Source organism: Vulpes lagopus, chromosome X (assembly GCF_018345385.1).
Source record: "Vulpes lagopus strain Blue_001 chromosome X, ASM1834538v1, whole genome shotgun sequence".
Lineage (NCBI taxonomy): Eukaryota > Metazoa > Chordata > Mammalia > Carnivora > Canidae > Vulpes > Vulpes lagopus.
The window spans coordinates 46,318,052-46,332,164 of record NC_054848.1 but is presented as its reverse complement, the minus strand read 5'-3'; the positions used below and the strand labels follow the sequence as shown (position 1 = coordinate 46,332,164).

At 39.2% G+C, this 14,113-nt stretch overlaps 1 pseudogene; it reads left to right on the top strand.

Moving 5' to 3' along the window:
• The window catches only part of LOC121482519, a 119,531-nt pseudogene extending 105,793 nt beyond the window's left edge, over window positions 1-13,738 (top strand).
• The last annotated feature ends 375 nt before the right edge of the window (window positions 13,739-14,113 follow it).

Genomic DNA, 14,113 nt, shown 5'->3' with positions numbered 1-14,113 from the left:
CTGAGCTTTCTGGGATATATATACACAACACTCAGTCTTAATAATGCAGAAGTTCCTCCTTGACTTCCTGTTATCTCCAAGGCCATCCTGTTTTATAATATAGGCTTTCTCATTAGTGCAACTTCAGAGGTTAACAAGGAGAACCCAAGTATAGTATCATTAAAGGCTTGTCTGGTATTGTTCATTAGGGCCTCCACATGCCTGATCCTGTTTTCTATTCTCATTTTGGGCATAAAAATAGTTAGCAGGTTATCATACAAATGAAAGACTGACCACATCCACTGATAAAGTAGATGGGGATAATTTGCAACATAAATATTTCTTTATTCCATCTCCCTGCACCCAGGGATAACCTAGGGTACAGTGCTCTATCCATCCAGGGGTTAGCCATGGCCACAAATAGGTCCCACATAGCCATTGAGTTCCACTGTGCTAGTGATCTGATGCCTGGTCATCTCACCCGATTGGTAGCAAACCAATCGGTTGCTCATAAAACAATAGTATGGATGCAAGTTTCTGGGGAAAGCCATTCTAATTCATGAGTACTATTACAACTGGTATCACAAGTATGATTCTTTTGTTCCCAACACAAAAGGGCCTTTTGATTTACTTTACCTACAGTAGGAGTAAGCCACATAAATTTGAAAATAGCCATCCTTAGTATATCCCATATTATTGGGTTTAGCTGTTCCCCACAAGGCTTTTTTATCATTAATTTTGGAATTGGCAGGGCAGCCCGGGTAGCTCAGCAGTTTAGCGCTGCCTTCAGCCCAGGGCCTAATCTTGAAGACCTGGGATTGAGTCCCACGTCAGTCTCCCTGCATGGAGCCTGCTTCTGTCTCTCTGCCTCTCTCTCTTTTTTTTCTCTCTCTCTCTCTCGAATAAATAAAATCTTTAAAAAGAAAATAAATTTTGGAATTGGCATATTGAGTCATTATTTTAATTATCTAAGGATATAACAAAGCTCTTTTATGGTCTGGAGAATTCCATGTAGTATTTATCATGGGCCAAAAAGAAACATTTTTATTAATATTAGAGATTTCTCTATATGTGTTGGCATCTGGCTGGTATATCATATCTTTTTCAAAAGATTTTATTTATTTGAGACAGAGAGTGTGAGAGAGAGCATGAGTGGAGGGCAGAGGGAGAGGGAGAAGCAGGCTCCCTGATGGGCAGGGAGCAAAACTTGGGGCTAGATACCAGGACCCTGGGATCATGACCTGAGTTGAAGGCAAGTGCTTAACCAACTGAGCCACCCAGGTGCCCCTATCATATCTTTTTTATATTGGTATAAATAATGCCAATCCATACCTTGTAGTGGAGAAATCCACCAAGGGAGGAAGCCACAAATCCAGCAAGAACTTTTCTATAAGCTCTCTGCATAATGTTGAGCCCACTGCAAAAATGAGTTGGGGTCATCTGGTTTTCCTAGAGATAACTATGTAGGGAGAAACCCCAGAAAAATAAATTACTTTAAAAGCTTCATTGATCCTTTACCTACTCATCCTTCAAAGCAGCAACTATAGGTTTTCTACAGGTTTGCTGGTATAGGTGTGTGTCTCTTCTATTGGATCCTGTGGGGCTCACAATAGACAGTAAGTGCACCCAGCTTGTTACTTCCTTTAGTTTTACAACTGTGGGGGTACTAAGTAAAACTTGATAGGATCCTTCCCATTTGGGTCTAAATTGCTCTTCTGGAGATCCCAGCTTCCATTTTTTAGTCCCTGGTGCTATAGTCCCAGAATAGCTATAATTTATTGGAGATGGAAACACCTTATTCCCATATTCTTATATGGCCCATTGTACTTTGCTCAGATGGACAGAATACTTTAGGACTTGATTAGTTTCCTCATTGAACCATGTGGTAGTGGATAAAAAGGGCCTTCTATAAATTAACTCAAAAGGCCTTAGTTTAATGCTACCCTTCAGTGCCATTCTTATTCTCAGCAGGGCTATGGGAAGGAACTCAAACCAACTTTCATGAGTTTCTTGCAAAATTTTGCCAAAATTTTCTAAAGAGTATGGTTAATTTTTTTCAACTTTCCCTGAGGAATTCATATCTCCACATGGAGTAGAGCTGGTAATTCCCAAGACAATGGACAACTTCTGGGTTATTTTGGCCATGAAAGAGAGGCCATTATCTCTTTAGAGGCTACAAGGAAGCCCAAACTTAGGTATTGCCTCTTTTAATAATGTTTTGGAAATTTTTTATGTTTTAAGTTTTTATTTAAATTCTAGTTAATTAGCATATAGTGTAATACTAGTTTCAGAAGTAGAATTTAGCGATTCAGAGAGGGACAAGTTGGCAGAAGAGTTGGGGTCCTCATTTCATCTGATTCCCTAAATTTAGCTAGATAACTATCAAACCACCCTGAACACCTATGAATTCAGCCTGAGATGTAAAGAAAGAATGGTTGGAACTCTACAAATAGAAAAGTGACCATTTTTTGCAAGGTAGGAGTGTGGAGAAGAGAAATGGAGGGGATATATTGGAAGATAAATGGCAAGGGGAGGGAGTCTTTGTAAGCCAGCTGCAGGAAAGTGATACAGACCTGGAGCTCAAAATCAGGACCTTAAGAAATCTGCTCCTGGGCAAGACTTTCTTGCCTGAAAGGTGCTCGTTTGTGAAACAGGGAATAATCACAGGAGGGACAGTGGGGTATCAATATTCCCTGAGAAACAGAAAGAACAGGGGTGCCTGAACGGGCAGAGCTCCCAAGCACTGGAGTGGGGAATTGACCTAAAAGGTTAGTGAGCATGGGAAAAGGCTCAGCTTGTTGTGCCATAAATCATAAACCACAGACAGATGAGGTGACTGCTATCCTTGTTGGGTCCCTGCAAAGGACAGGAATAGGGCAACCATCCACCTTCTTCTGGGAGAGGTGAAGTGAGTACACACTCCCCCCAGGTTAATGCTCTCCATGTCAGGGCCCTGCAATGGACAGAAGTGGGGTAACCCTTCACTTCCTCTGAGAAGGGCAGAGTGGGTGGTTACACAGGCTACAAAAGCTCTCCATGCCAGCCCCACAAATTGCACAAATCAATGTGCCCCACCCAACTTCCTCCTAGGAGGATCTTAGTGAGTGGGCACCATAGGAGTCTGCAGAGTTTGGCACACACTGGGATCTCTCAGCTCTGGGCCAGGGCTGGGGTGCTGTCATTTTTTTCCTTTTGCCCGCAAGAGAGGCATGGAAAGCCGTCAGGGAACAAAGACCTCACAGGGCAAACAGTTGACACTGAGCCCAGCCCCCTGGCAACTCCACCCGGGCACAAACACCTGAGAATCAGCACAGTAGGAGTGATGCAACTCCACCCGGGCACAAACACCTGAGAATCAGCACAGTAGGACCTTCTTCCAGGAGACCAGCTGAAAGATGAGGGGAAAAGCAAGTTTACTGACCAAGCAGCACTGGAAAACTCCAGGGCTAGGCAAAAATGGTATATAGAAATCAAGGTTTTTTCTTATGATTCCTTTATCTTTCAGGTTAAAATTTTCCAATATTCTTACTTTCATCCCATCTTAACTATTATATTTTATCAACTCTGTTTTTAAGCTTTTTCTTTTTTCACATTCATATTTTATAATCATGTTATATTCTTCATTTTTGGCTTTCTTTCACTGTATTCGATTTTATTTTTGTATATATATAAGTTTTTCTTTTGGAATTTAGTACCTTCCAACATACAGAACAAAATACACTCAAAACCAAGTGGATCATTGTCTTGGTGCACTCTGTGAGATTATTATCACTCTCCCCCACCATTTCCCTCCCCCCCTTTTAAAAATTGTTTTTCTTTTTCTTTGTCTTTTTTTTATGTTCTGGTCCCTGACCTCTTTGGAATTGTCTAGTGTGTATTTTGCTTAGGTCATGGTAGATATTTTTGACTCTGCTCACTTGCATAGCCATTCTGCATTAGACAAAATGACGAAAAGGAAGAATGCACCACAAAAGAAAGAACCAGAGGTAATACTCTCTGCCACTGATGTAATAGATATGGATTTAAGTAAAATGTTGGGGATAGAGTTCAGGATTACAATTATAAAGTTGCTACTTGGGCTTGAAAGAAGCACAAAAGACTAGAAAATGTCTTAGTGTAGAAATGAGATCTAATCAGGCCAAAATTAAAAATACTTTAACTGAGATGAAGTCTAAACTGGATGCTCTAACAGCTAGGGTAAAGGAGGCAGAAGAGAGAATAAGTGACATAGAAAACAAGTTGATGAAAAGGAAGGAAGATGAGGAAAAGAGAGAAAAACAACTAAGAGCCCACAAGGAGAGGCTCCAAGAAATCAGTAATAGTTTGAAAAAAAATAACATCTGTATTATTGGAATTCCTCTGGGGGAGAGAGAGAGAGACTGAGAGAGAGAGAGAGAGAGAACCAAAGATCTGTTAGATCAAATCATAGCTGAGATCTTCCCTAATCTGGAGAAGGAAACAGGCATTCATATCCAAGAGATAGAGAGGACACCTCTCAAAATCAACAAAAACTGATCAACACCTTGATATGTAATAGTGAAGCTAGCAAATTTCAGAGATTAAGAAAAAATCCTGAAAGCAGTTAAGACAAGAGATTCCTAACATTCAGTGGGAAAATATTAGATTAAAAGCAGACCTATCCACAGAGACCTGGCAAGCCAGAGAGGGCTGGCATGAAATATTCAGGGTACTAAGTGAGAAAACCATGCAGCCAAGAATACATTATCCAGCAAAGCTGTCATTCATAATGGAAGGAGAGAGAGATAAAGAGCTTCCAGAACAGACAGAACTGAAAGAATATGTGACCAGCAAGCTAGCCCTGCAAAAAATATTAAGGAGGATCCTGTAAGCAAAGAGGGAACCCAAAGAAACAGAGAAAATCTGAAGAAACAGGGACTCTACATGTAATACAATGGCACTAAATTCATATCCTTCAATAGTTACACTGAACATAACAAATAGGCTAAATGCTCCAGAAAAAACACAGGCTATCAGACAATGAAACTAAATTCATATCCTTCAGGAGTTACTCTGAGCATAATAAATAGGCTAAATGCTCCAGAAAAAACACAGGCAAACAAGACCCATCCATATGTTGTCAACAAGAGACTCATTTTAGACCTAAGGACACCTTCAGACTGAAAATTAGGGGTGGAGAACCATTTACCGTGCAAATGGACCTCAAAAGAAAGCTGGGGTAGCAATCCTCATATGAAATAAATTAGATTTTAAACCAAAGACTGTAGTAAGAGATGAAGAAGGAACTATATCATACTTAAAGGGTCTATCCAACAAGAAGACCTAAAAATTATGAATATTTATGTCCCCAGTGTGGAAACAGGCAATTATATCAACCAATTAATAACCAAAGTAAAGAAACACATTCATAATAATACATTAATATTAATTTATTAATAATAATCTCCTACTATTAATGTAGGAGACTTCAACACTCCACTCTAAGCAAAAGATCAACAAAACAAAAGGGCTTTTTGAATGACACACTGAACCAGATGGACTTCACAGATACATACAGAACATTCTATCCAAATGCAACAGAATACACATTCTTCTCAACTGTACAAGGAATGTTAAGCAGAATAAACCACATACTGGGTCACAAATCAGATCTCAAATGGCACCAAAAGATTGGGATTATTCCATGCATATTTTCAGACCACAATACTTTGAAACTAGATCTCACTCACAAGAAGAAATTTGGAAGGAACTCAAACACTTGGAGGTTAAAGAGCATCCTACTAAAGAATGGTTGAGTCAACCAGGGAATTACAGATAAATTAAAAAGATTAATGCAAACTAACAAAAATGAAAGCACAACTGCTCAAAATCTTTGGGATACAGCAAAGATGGTCGTAAGAGGGAAGTACATTTCAATACAAACCTCTCTCAAAAAATGGGAAAAATCTCAAATACACAAGCTAACCTTACATCTAAAGGAACTGGAGAAAGAAGAACAAATAAAGCCTAAACCAAGCAGGAGAAGAGAATAATAAAGATTTGAGCAGAACTCAATGAGATAGAGACCAGAAGAACTGTAGAACAGATCAACAAAAACTAGCAGCTGGTTCTTTGAAATAATTAGTAAGATAGATAAACCCCTAGCCAGACTTATTTTTTTTTAAAAGAGAGCAAACATTCAAATTAATAAGATCATGACTGAAAGAGGAGAGATCACAACCAACAACAAGGAAATACAAATGATTTTAAGAATGTATTATGAGCAAATATAGGCCAACAAATTAGACAATCTGGAAGAAATGGATGAATTCCTGGAAATTTATAAATTACCAAAACTGGGGGGATCCCTGGGTGGCTCAGCAGTTTAGCACCTGCCTTCAGCCCAGGGCATGATCCTGGAGTCCCAGGGCTCCCTGCATGGAGCCTGTTTCTCCCTCTGCCTGTGTCTCTGCCCCTCTCTCTGTGTGTGTCTCTCATGAATAAATAAATAAAATCTTTTTTAAAAAATTACCAAAACTGAAACAGGAAGAAATAGAAAACCTGAACAGACCCATAATCAGCAAGGAAATTGAAGCAGTCACCAAAAACCTCCCAAGAAACAAGCCTCCACGGCCAGAAGGCTTCCCAGGAAAATTCTACCAAGTATTTAAAGAAGAAATAATACGTATTCTATTAAAGCTGTTTCAAAGATTAGAAATGGAATGAAAATTTATAAACTTATTCTATGAGGCCAGCATTACTTTGATCCCCAGATCAGACAAAGACCACATCAAAAAGGAGAATTACATACCAATATACCTGATAATGGATTAAAAAAAGCAAGGACTTATTTCACTCAGCATAATACCCTCCAGGTCCCTCGGAAAAGGACAAACATTATATGGTCTCATTCATTTGGGAAATATAAAAATTAGTGAAAGGGAATAAAGGGAAAGGAGAGAAAATGAATGAAAATATCAGTGAGGGTGACAAAACATGAGAGATACCTAACTCTGGGAAATAAACAAGGGGTAGTGGAAGGGGAAGTGGGCAGGGGGTTGGGGTGACTGGGTGATGGACAATGAGGGGGTACTTGGGATAAGCAAGCACTGGGTTTTATGCTTTATGTTGGCAAATTGAACTCCAATTAAAAAAGAAATCAAAGACAAGAACCATATGATCCTCTCAATTGATGCAGAAAAAGCATTTAACAAAATACAGCATCCTTTCCTGATTAAAACTCTTCAAAGTATAGGGATAGAGGGAACATACTTCAGTATCATAAAAGCCATCTACAAAAAGCCCACAGTGAATACCATTTCAATGGGGAAATGCTGAGAGCTTTTCCCCTAAGGTCAGGAACACTACAGGGATTCCGACTCTCCACACTATTGTTCAACATAGTAATAGAAGTCCTAGCATCAGCAATCAGACAACAAAAAGAAATAAAAGACATTCAAATTAGCAAAGGAGAAGTCAAACTCTCCCTCTTCCCAGATGACGTGATACTATATATGGAAAACCCCCAAAGACTCTACCCCAAAGTTGCTAGAAGTTATATAGCAATGCAGCAATGTGGCAGGATACAGAATCAATGCACAGAAATCACTGGCATTTCTATACACTAACAATGAGACTGAGGAAAGAGAATTTAAGGAATAAATCCCATTTACAATTGTACCCAAAAGCATAAACCTAACCAAAGAGGAATAAACCTAACCAAAGAGGTAAAGAATCTATACCCTAAAAACTACAGAACATTTCTGAAAGAAATTGAGGATGACACAAAGAGATGGGAAAACGTCATATGCTCATGGATTGGAAGAATAGATATTATGAAAATGTCTATGCTACCCAGAGCAATCTACACATTCAATGCAATCCCTATCAAAATACTATGGTCTTTTCTCATGGAGTTGGAACAAATAATCCTAAAATTTGTATGAAACCACAAAAGACCCTGAATAGCCAGAGGAATGTTGAAAAAGAAGAAATGTTGGGAAATATCAGGAAGGGAGACAGAACATAAAGACTCCTAACTCTGGGAAATGAACTAGGGGTGGTGGAAGGGGAGGAGGGCGGGGGGTGGAGGGGAATGGGTGACGGGCACTGAGGTGGACACTTGACGGGATGAGCACTGGGTGTTTCTCTGTATGTTGGTAAATTGAACACCAATAAAAATTAATTTAAAAAAAGAAAAAAAGAAAACCTAAACTGGGGGCATCACAATGCCTGACTTCAAGTTGTATTACAATGCTGAAATCTTCAAGACAGCCTGGTACTGGCACAAAAAGAGACACATAGATCATTGGAACAGAATAGAGAACCCAGAAATGGACCCTCAGCTCTATGGTCAACTCATCTTGAACAAATCAGGAAAGAATAGCCAATGAGAAAAAGACAGTCTCTTCAATAAATGGTGTTGGAAAAATTTGACAGCCATCTGCAGAAGAATGAAATTGTACCATTCACTTACACCATACACAAAGATAAACTCAAAATGGATGAAAGATCTAAATGTGACACAGGAATCCATCAAAATCCTAGAGGAGAACACTGACCTTGGCCACAGCAACTTCTTGCCAGACATGTCTATAAAGGCAAGAAAAATAAAAGCAATAATGAACTATTGGGACTTCATCAAGATAAAAAGCTTCTGCACAGCAAAGGAAACAGTCAATAAAACTAAAAGGCAACCTTCAGATGGGAGAAGATATTCGCAAATGACATATCAGATGAAAGGCTAGTATCCAAAATCTATAAAAAACTTAATCTCAACACCCAAAAAACAAACAATCGAGTGAGGAAATGGGCAAAAGACATGAACAGACATTTCGCCAAAGAAGACCTACACATGGCCAACGGCTGTGAAAAGTGCTTCACATCACTTGCCATCAGGGAAATACAAATCAAAACCACAATGAGATACCACTTTACACTGGTGAGAATGGCTAAAATTAATAAGATAGGAAACAACAAATGTTGGCCAGGATGTGGAGAATGTGGAAACCCTCTTGCAGTGTTGGTTGGAATGCAAGCTGGAGCAGCCACTCTGGAAAATAGTGTGGAGGTTCCTGAATAAGTTAAAAATAGAGCTACCCTATGACCCAGGAATTGCACTACTGGGTATTTATCCCAAAGATACAGATGTTGTGAAAGGATGGAATGCCTGCACCCCAATATTCATAGCAGCAATGTCCACAACAGCAAACTGTGGATGTCCTTAGAAAGATGAACAAATAAAGAATATGTGATACACACACACACACACACACACACACACACACACACACTGGAATATTACTCAGCCATCAGAAGGGATGAATACTTACCATTTATATCAATGTGGATGGAACTAGAGGGTATTATGCTGAGTGAAATAAGTCAATTGGAGAAATAAAATGATCATATGGTTTCATTCATGTGTGGAATATAATAAATAGTGAAAGGGACCATAAGGCAAGGGGCAGAAACTGAGTGAGGAAAAATTAGAGAGGAAGACAAACCATAAGAGACTTCTAACTCTAGGAAACAAACAAAGGGTTTCAGAAGGGGAGGTGAGTGGGGAGATAGAGTAACTGGGTGATGGGCATTAAGGAGGGCACGTGATGAGATGAGCACTGGGTATTATACTATATGTTGGCAAAATGTACTTAAGTAAAAATTTTTTTAAATAAATTTAAATTTTTTTTAATAAAAAGAATTTCTTGCCTTGAAACAACACTATGGGGGATAAGAAAAGAAGACTTGCAGAATGGGAGTAAAGAGTTTCAAACCACATATTTGATACCAGTCTTGATCTACAATATATGAACTCCTCAACATCCATTTCCAATCAAGATAGGGTAATAGGGATAGTATTTTCCTTCTAACTGGAAGCAACCAAAATTCAAGAAAATACATGAAATAAGTTTTAAAGAACTAGACAGTAAGCAACCAAGGATAGTGATCCCTGAGAGATGGGAAACAAACTGGGTGAGCATTAAGATTGCCTTAGCTAACTGCCTTGAAATAATTTCCATTCCAAAGCACAAGGAAAGGGAGCCAAGACAGAGTTCAGCAGACTTCCTGCGTTTAGGAGATGAAACTGAAAGTCTAAGACCAAGATGTCATGAATTTGTATATAAAGAGTACCCGTGATAACAGGACTGCACGCACACACACACACAAAAAAAAACAGGACTGCACAAAGAAGAATGTCAACAATTAGTAAAGCCTCCCCTTGAGAATTTAGCAGACTATCATTATGCGTGTGAGGAAACTACCCAAGGCTTTCAAAAGAACTATCAGAAAAGATTAAAGAGAACAGTAACTAGTGTTTACACAGGGCTTGGGACACTGGCCACTAATATCAGCCAAACTACAAAAGCTTATAATTCACAGAACATTGGCAGGGTACCCCATAAAAGTCTTATCTCGGTAGTAGAAAATAATAATCCCTAGACTGAGCACTGCTCTGGATCTTTCTACCAAATCCTAAAAGCATGAACAGTACCAAACTATCTGAATAACTTAACTGCATCAAAGAACAAAGCTCAAGAAGTTTACATTTTTAAAAAACCAGCAATCAAAAAAGTTATATTTACAATGTGAATCCGGTAGTTAATAAAAGATTACCAGGCATATGAAAAGACAGAAAACAAAATCCATAATGATAGCATTCAAATAAAACTGACTGACCCTGGCACAGATTCTGAATTAGCAGAGAAGAGTATTAAATGTTTATTAACTGTATGCTCACAAAAGTAAATAGAAGAATGATACTTTTAAAATACCAAAATTGAACTTCTACAGTTGAAAACAACGTCTGATTTGAATCAATACACTAGAAGAGTAAAAAGCATACTAGACAATAGAAAAGAAAAGAGTAGTGAACTTGAAGAGACAGAAACCATCCAAATTGAAACACATAGAGAAAACAATAATCCAAAAAATGAAAGAGAAAAACATCAGTGAGCTGTGGAACAACTTCAAGCAACCTAACATTGATAATTGGAGTCCCTGGAGATCAGGAAAAGAGAAAAAATATTTGAAGAAGCAATGGCCAAAACTTTGCAAATGAGATAAAAACCATAACCTACATATCCAAGAAGCTCAATGAACTCAAATCACAAAAACATAAATTAAAAAAATGTATTGTAACCAAATTGCTCAAAAATAAGACAAAATCTAAACATAACTAGATAAAAACCCTTAAGTATAAAGAGGAAAAATTAAAATGGTATGAGATTTCTCATTGGAAATAATACAATATACTGGAAGACAAGGAAATAAAATTTTTATACTACTGAAAGACAAAACCTCTTTAGTTGAATTCTATATCAGGGAAAAGTATCTTTCAAAGACAAAGTCATAATAAAGACTATTTGGACACAAAAAAGCTGAATGAATTCAGTGTCCAACAGACTTACAAATACAAGAAATATTAAAGGAAGTTCTTCGGATAGAAAGAAAATGATATCTTACAAAAATCTGGAGCTACAGGCATGAAAAGTACCAGAAGTGGTAACTGCATGAGTAAGAATATATTATATTTAAATCTCTTTAAAAGAGAATTTAAAGTATAAAAATAACAATATTGTAGGGTTTATAACATCTGGAAGAGTAAAATTTGTGACAATAGCACAAAAGCCACGGGTGGAGAAATGGAAGTATATTGGTTTTAGTTTTATATTACATGTGAAGTGGTAAGACATACTTACAGGTACATTGGGATGAATTAAAGATATCTACCATCAACTCTATGGCAACTACTAAAATAACATAATAATTAATTATAACTAATAAGGAGAAGAACAAATGGAATCACACAAATCAGGATCTAAAAAGAAGAAATGCGGGAAAGTAAAACAAAGTATACATAGGACAAAGAAAAAACAAATAGCTATACGATGAACTTAAACCTAAACATATCAATAACAACATTAAATATAAATGGCCAAAACACCACCTAAAAGGTGGAAATCATCATATTGAATTTAAAAAGCAAGAACCAACTCTATGCTGCCTATGAGAAGTACGCTTTAAATATAAATATAGAAATGAGTTAAAAAGTAAAAGTTTGAAAAAGATACCATACCTAAAACTAGTCAAAAGAAAGCTCAATGGACTCCACCCCTAAATTGTTAGAACTCACAGGAATTCAGCAAAGTGGCAGGATACAAAATCAATGCACAGAAGTCAGCTGCATTTCTATACACCAAAAATAAGGCAAAAGACAGATAAATCAAGGAGTCAATCCCATTTACAATTGCACCCAAAACCATAAATACCTAGGAATAAACCTCACTGATGAGGTAAAGGATCTGTAATCTTAAAACTATAGAACACTTCTGAAAGAAATTGAGGAAGACACAGAGAAATGGAAAAACATTCCGTGCTCATGGATTGGAAGAACAAATACTGTTAAAATGTCTATGCTACCCAGAGCAATCTACACATTCAATGCAATCCCTATCAAAATACCATCAGCATTTTTCACAGATCTGGAACAAACAATTCTAAAATTTGTATGGAATCAGAAAAGACCTAGAATATTCAAAGGAATGTTGAAAAAAGCCTGAAAGCATCACAATTCCAGATTTCAAGCTGTATTACAAAGTTATAATCAGGACAGTATGGTACTGGCACAAAAACAGACACATAGATCCATGGAACAGAATAAAGAACCCAGAAATGGACCCTCAACTCTATGGTCAGTTAGTCTTCAACAAAGCAGGAAAGAATATCCAATGAAAAAAAGTCTCCTCAACAAATGGTTTTGGGAAAATTGGACAGCCACATGCAGAAGAATGAACCTGGACCATTTCTTCACACCATAAAAAAAATAGACTCAAAATGGGTGAAAGATCTAAATGTGAGACAGGAATCCATCAAAATCCTAGAGGGAAACTGAGGCAGCAACCTCTTTGACCTTGACCCCATCATCGAGGACCAGCACGGCAGCTACAAGCCCAGCGACGAGCACAAGACCGGCCTCAACCCTGACAACCTGCAGGGCGGCGACGACCTGGACCCCAACTATGTGCTGAGCTCGCGGGTGAGCACAGGTCGCAGCATCCATGGCTTCTGCCTCCCCCCGCACTGCAGCTGCGGGGAGCACCGTGCCATTGAGAAGCTCGCGGTGGAAGCTCCGTCGATCCTGGACAGCGACCTGGCAGGCCAGTACTACACGCTCAAGAGCATGACCGAGGGGGAGTAGCAGCAGCTCATCAACGACCACTTCCTCTTCGATAAGCCCGTGTCGCCCCTGCTCTTGGCCTCGACTCCTGTCCACGACTGGCTGGACGCCCGCAGCATCTGGCAGAATGACAATAAGACCTTCCTGGTGTGGATCGTCGAGGAAGACACATGCGGGTCATCTCCATGCAGAAAGGGGGCAACATGAAGGAGGTGTTCACTTAGTTCTGCAACGGCCTCACCCAGATTGAAACACTCTTCAAGTCAAAGAATTACGAATTCATGTGGAACCCTCACCTGGGCTACATCCTCACCTGCCCATCCAACCTGGGCACAGGCCTGCAGGCAGGTGTGCATATCAAGCTGCCCCACCTGGGCAAGCATGAGAAGTTCCCGGAGGTACTCAAGCGGCTGCAACTTCAGAAACAAGGCACAGGTGGTGTGGACACAGCTGGTGTGGGTGGAGTCTTTGATGTCTCCAACAGACCACCTGGGCTTCTCAGAGGTGGAGCTGGTACAGATGATGGTGGATGATGGTGGATGGTGGTTGCTGCTCATCGAGATGGGGCAGTGGCTGGAGCAGGACCAGGCCATTAATGACCTCATGCCTGCCCAGAAGTGAGGCCCCAGCCCGCATCTGCCACCACCACCAGCCCTGCTGCTTCCTAACTTATTGCCTGGGCAGTGCTTGCCATGCACCCCTCTGATGTTTGCCACTTGGAGGCTGAGCCCTTAGCCTCACTATAGAGACTTCTGTCGCCCTTGGTAGAGTTTGTTTTTGTGATGGCTAAGATGTTGCTGATGCTGAAATAAACTAGAGTTTCGGTCTACTACAAAAAAAAAAAAGATAAAAAACTTTTGCACAGCAAAGGAAACAGCTGACAAATCCAAAAGACAACTAACAGAATGGGAGGAGATATTTGCAAATGACATAACAGATAAAGGGCTAGTATCCAATATCTATAAAGAACTTATCAAACTCAATGCCCAAAGAATA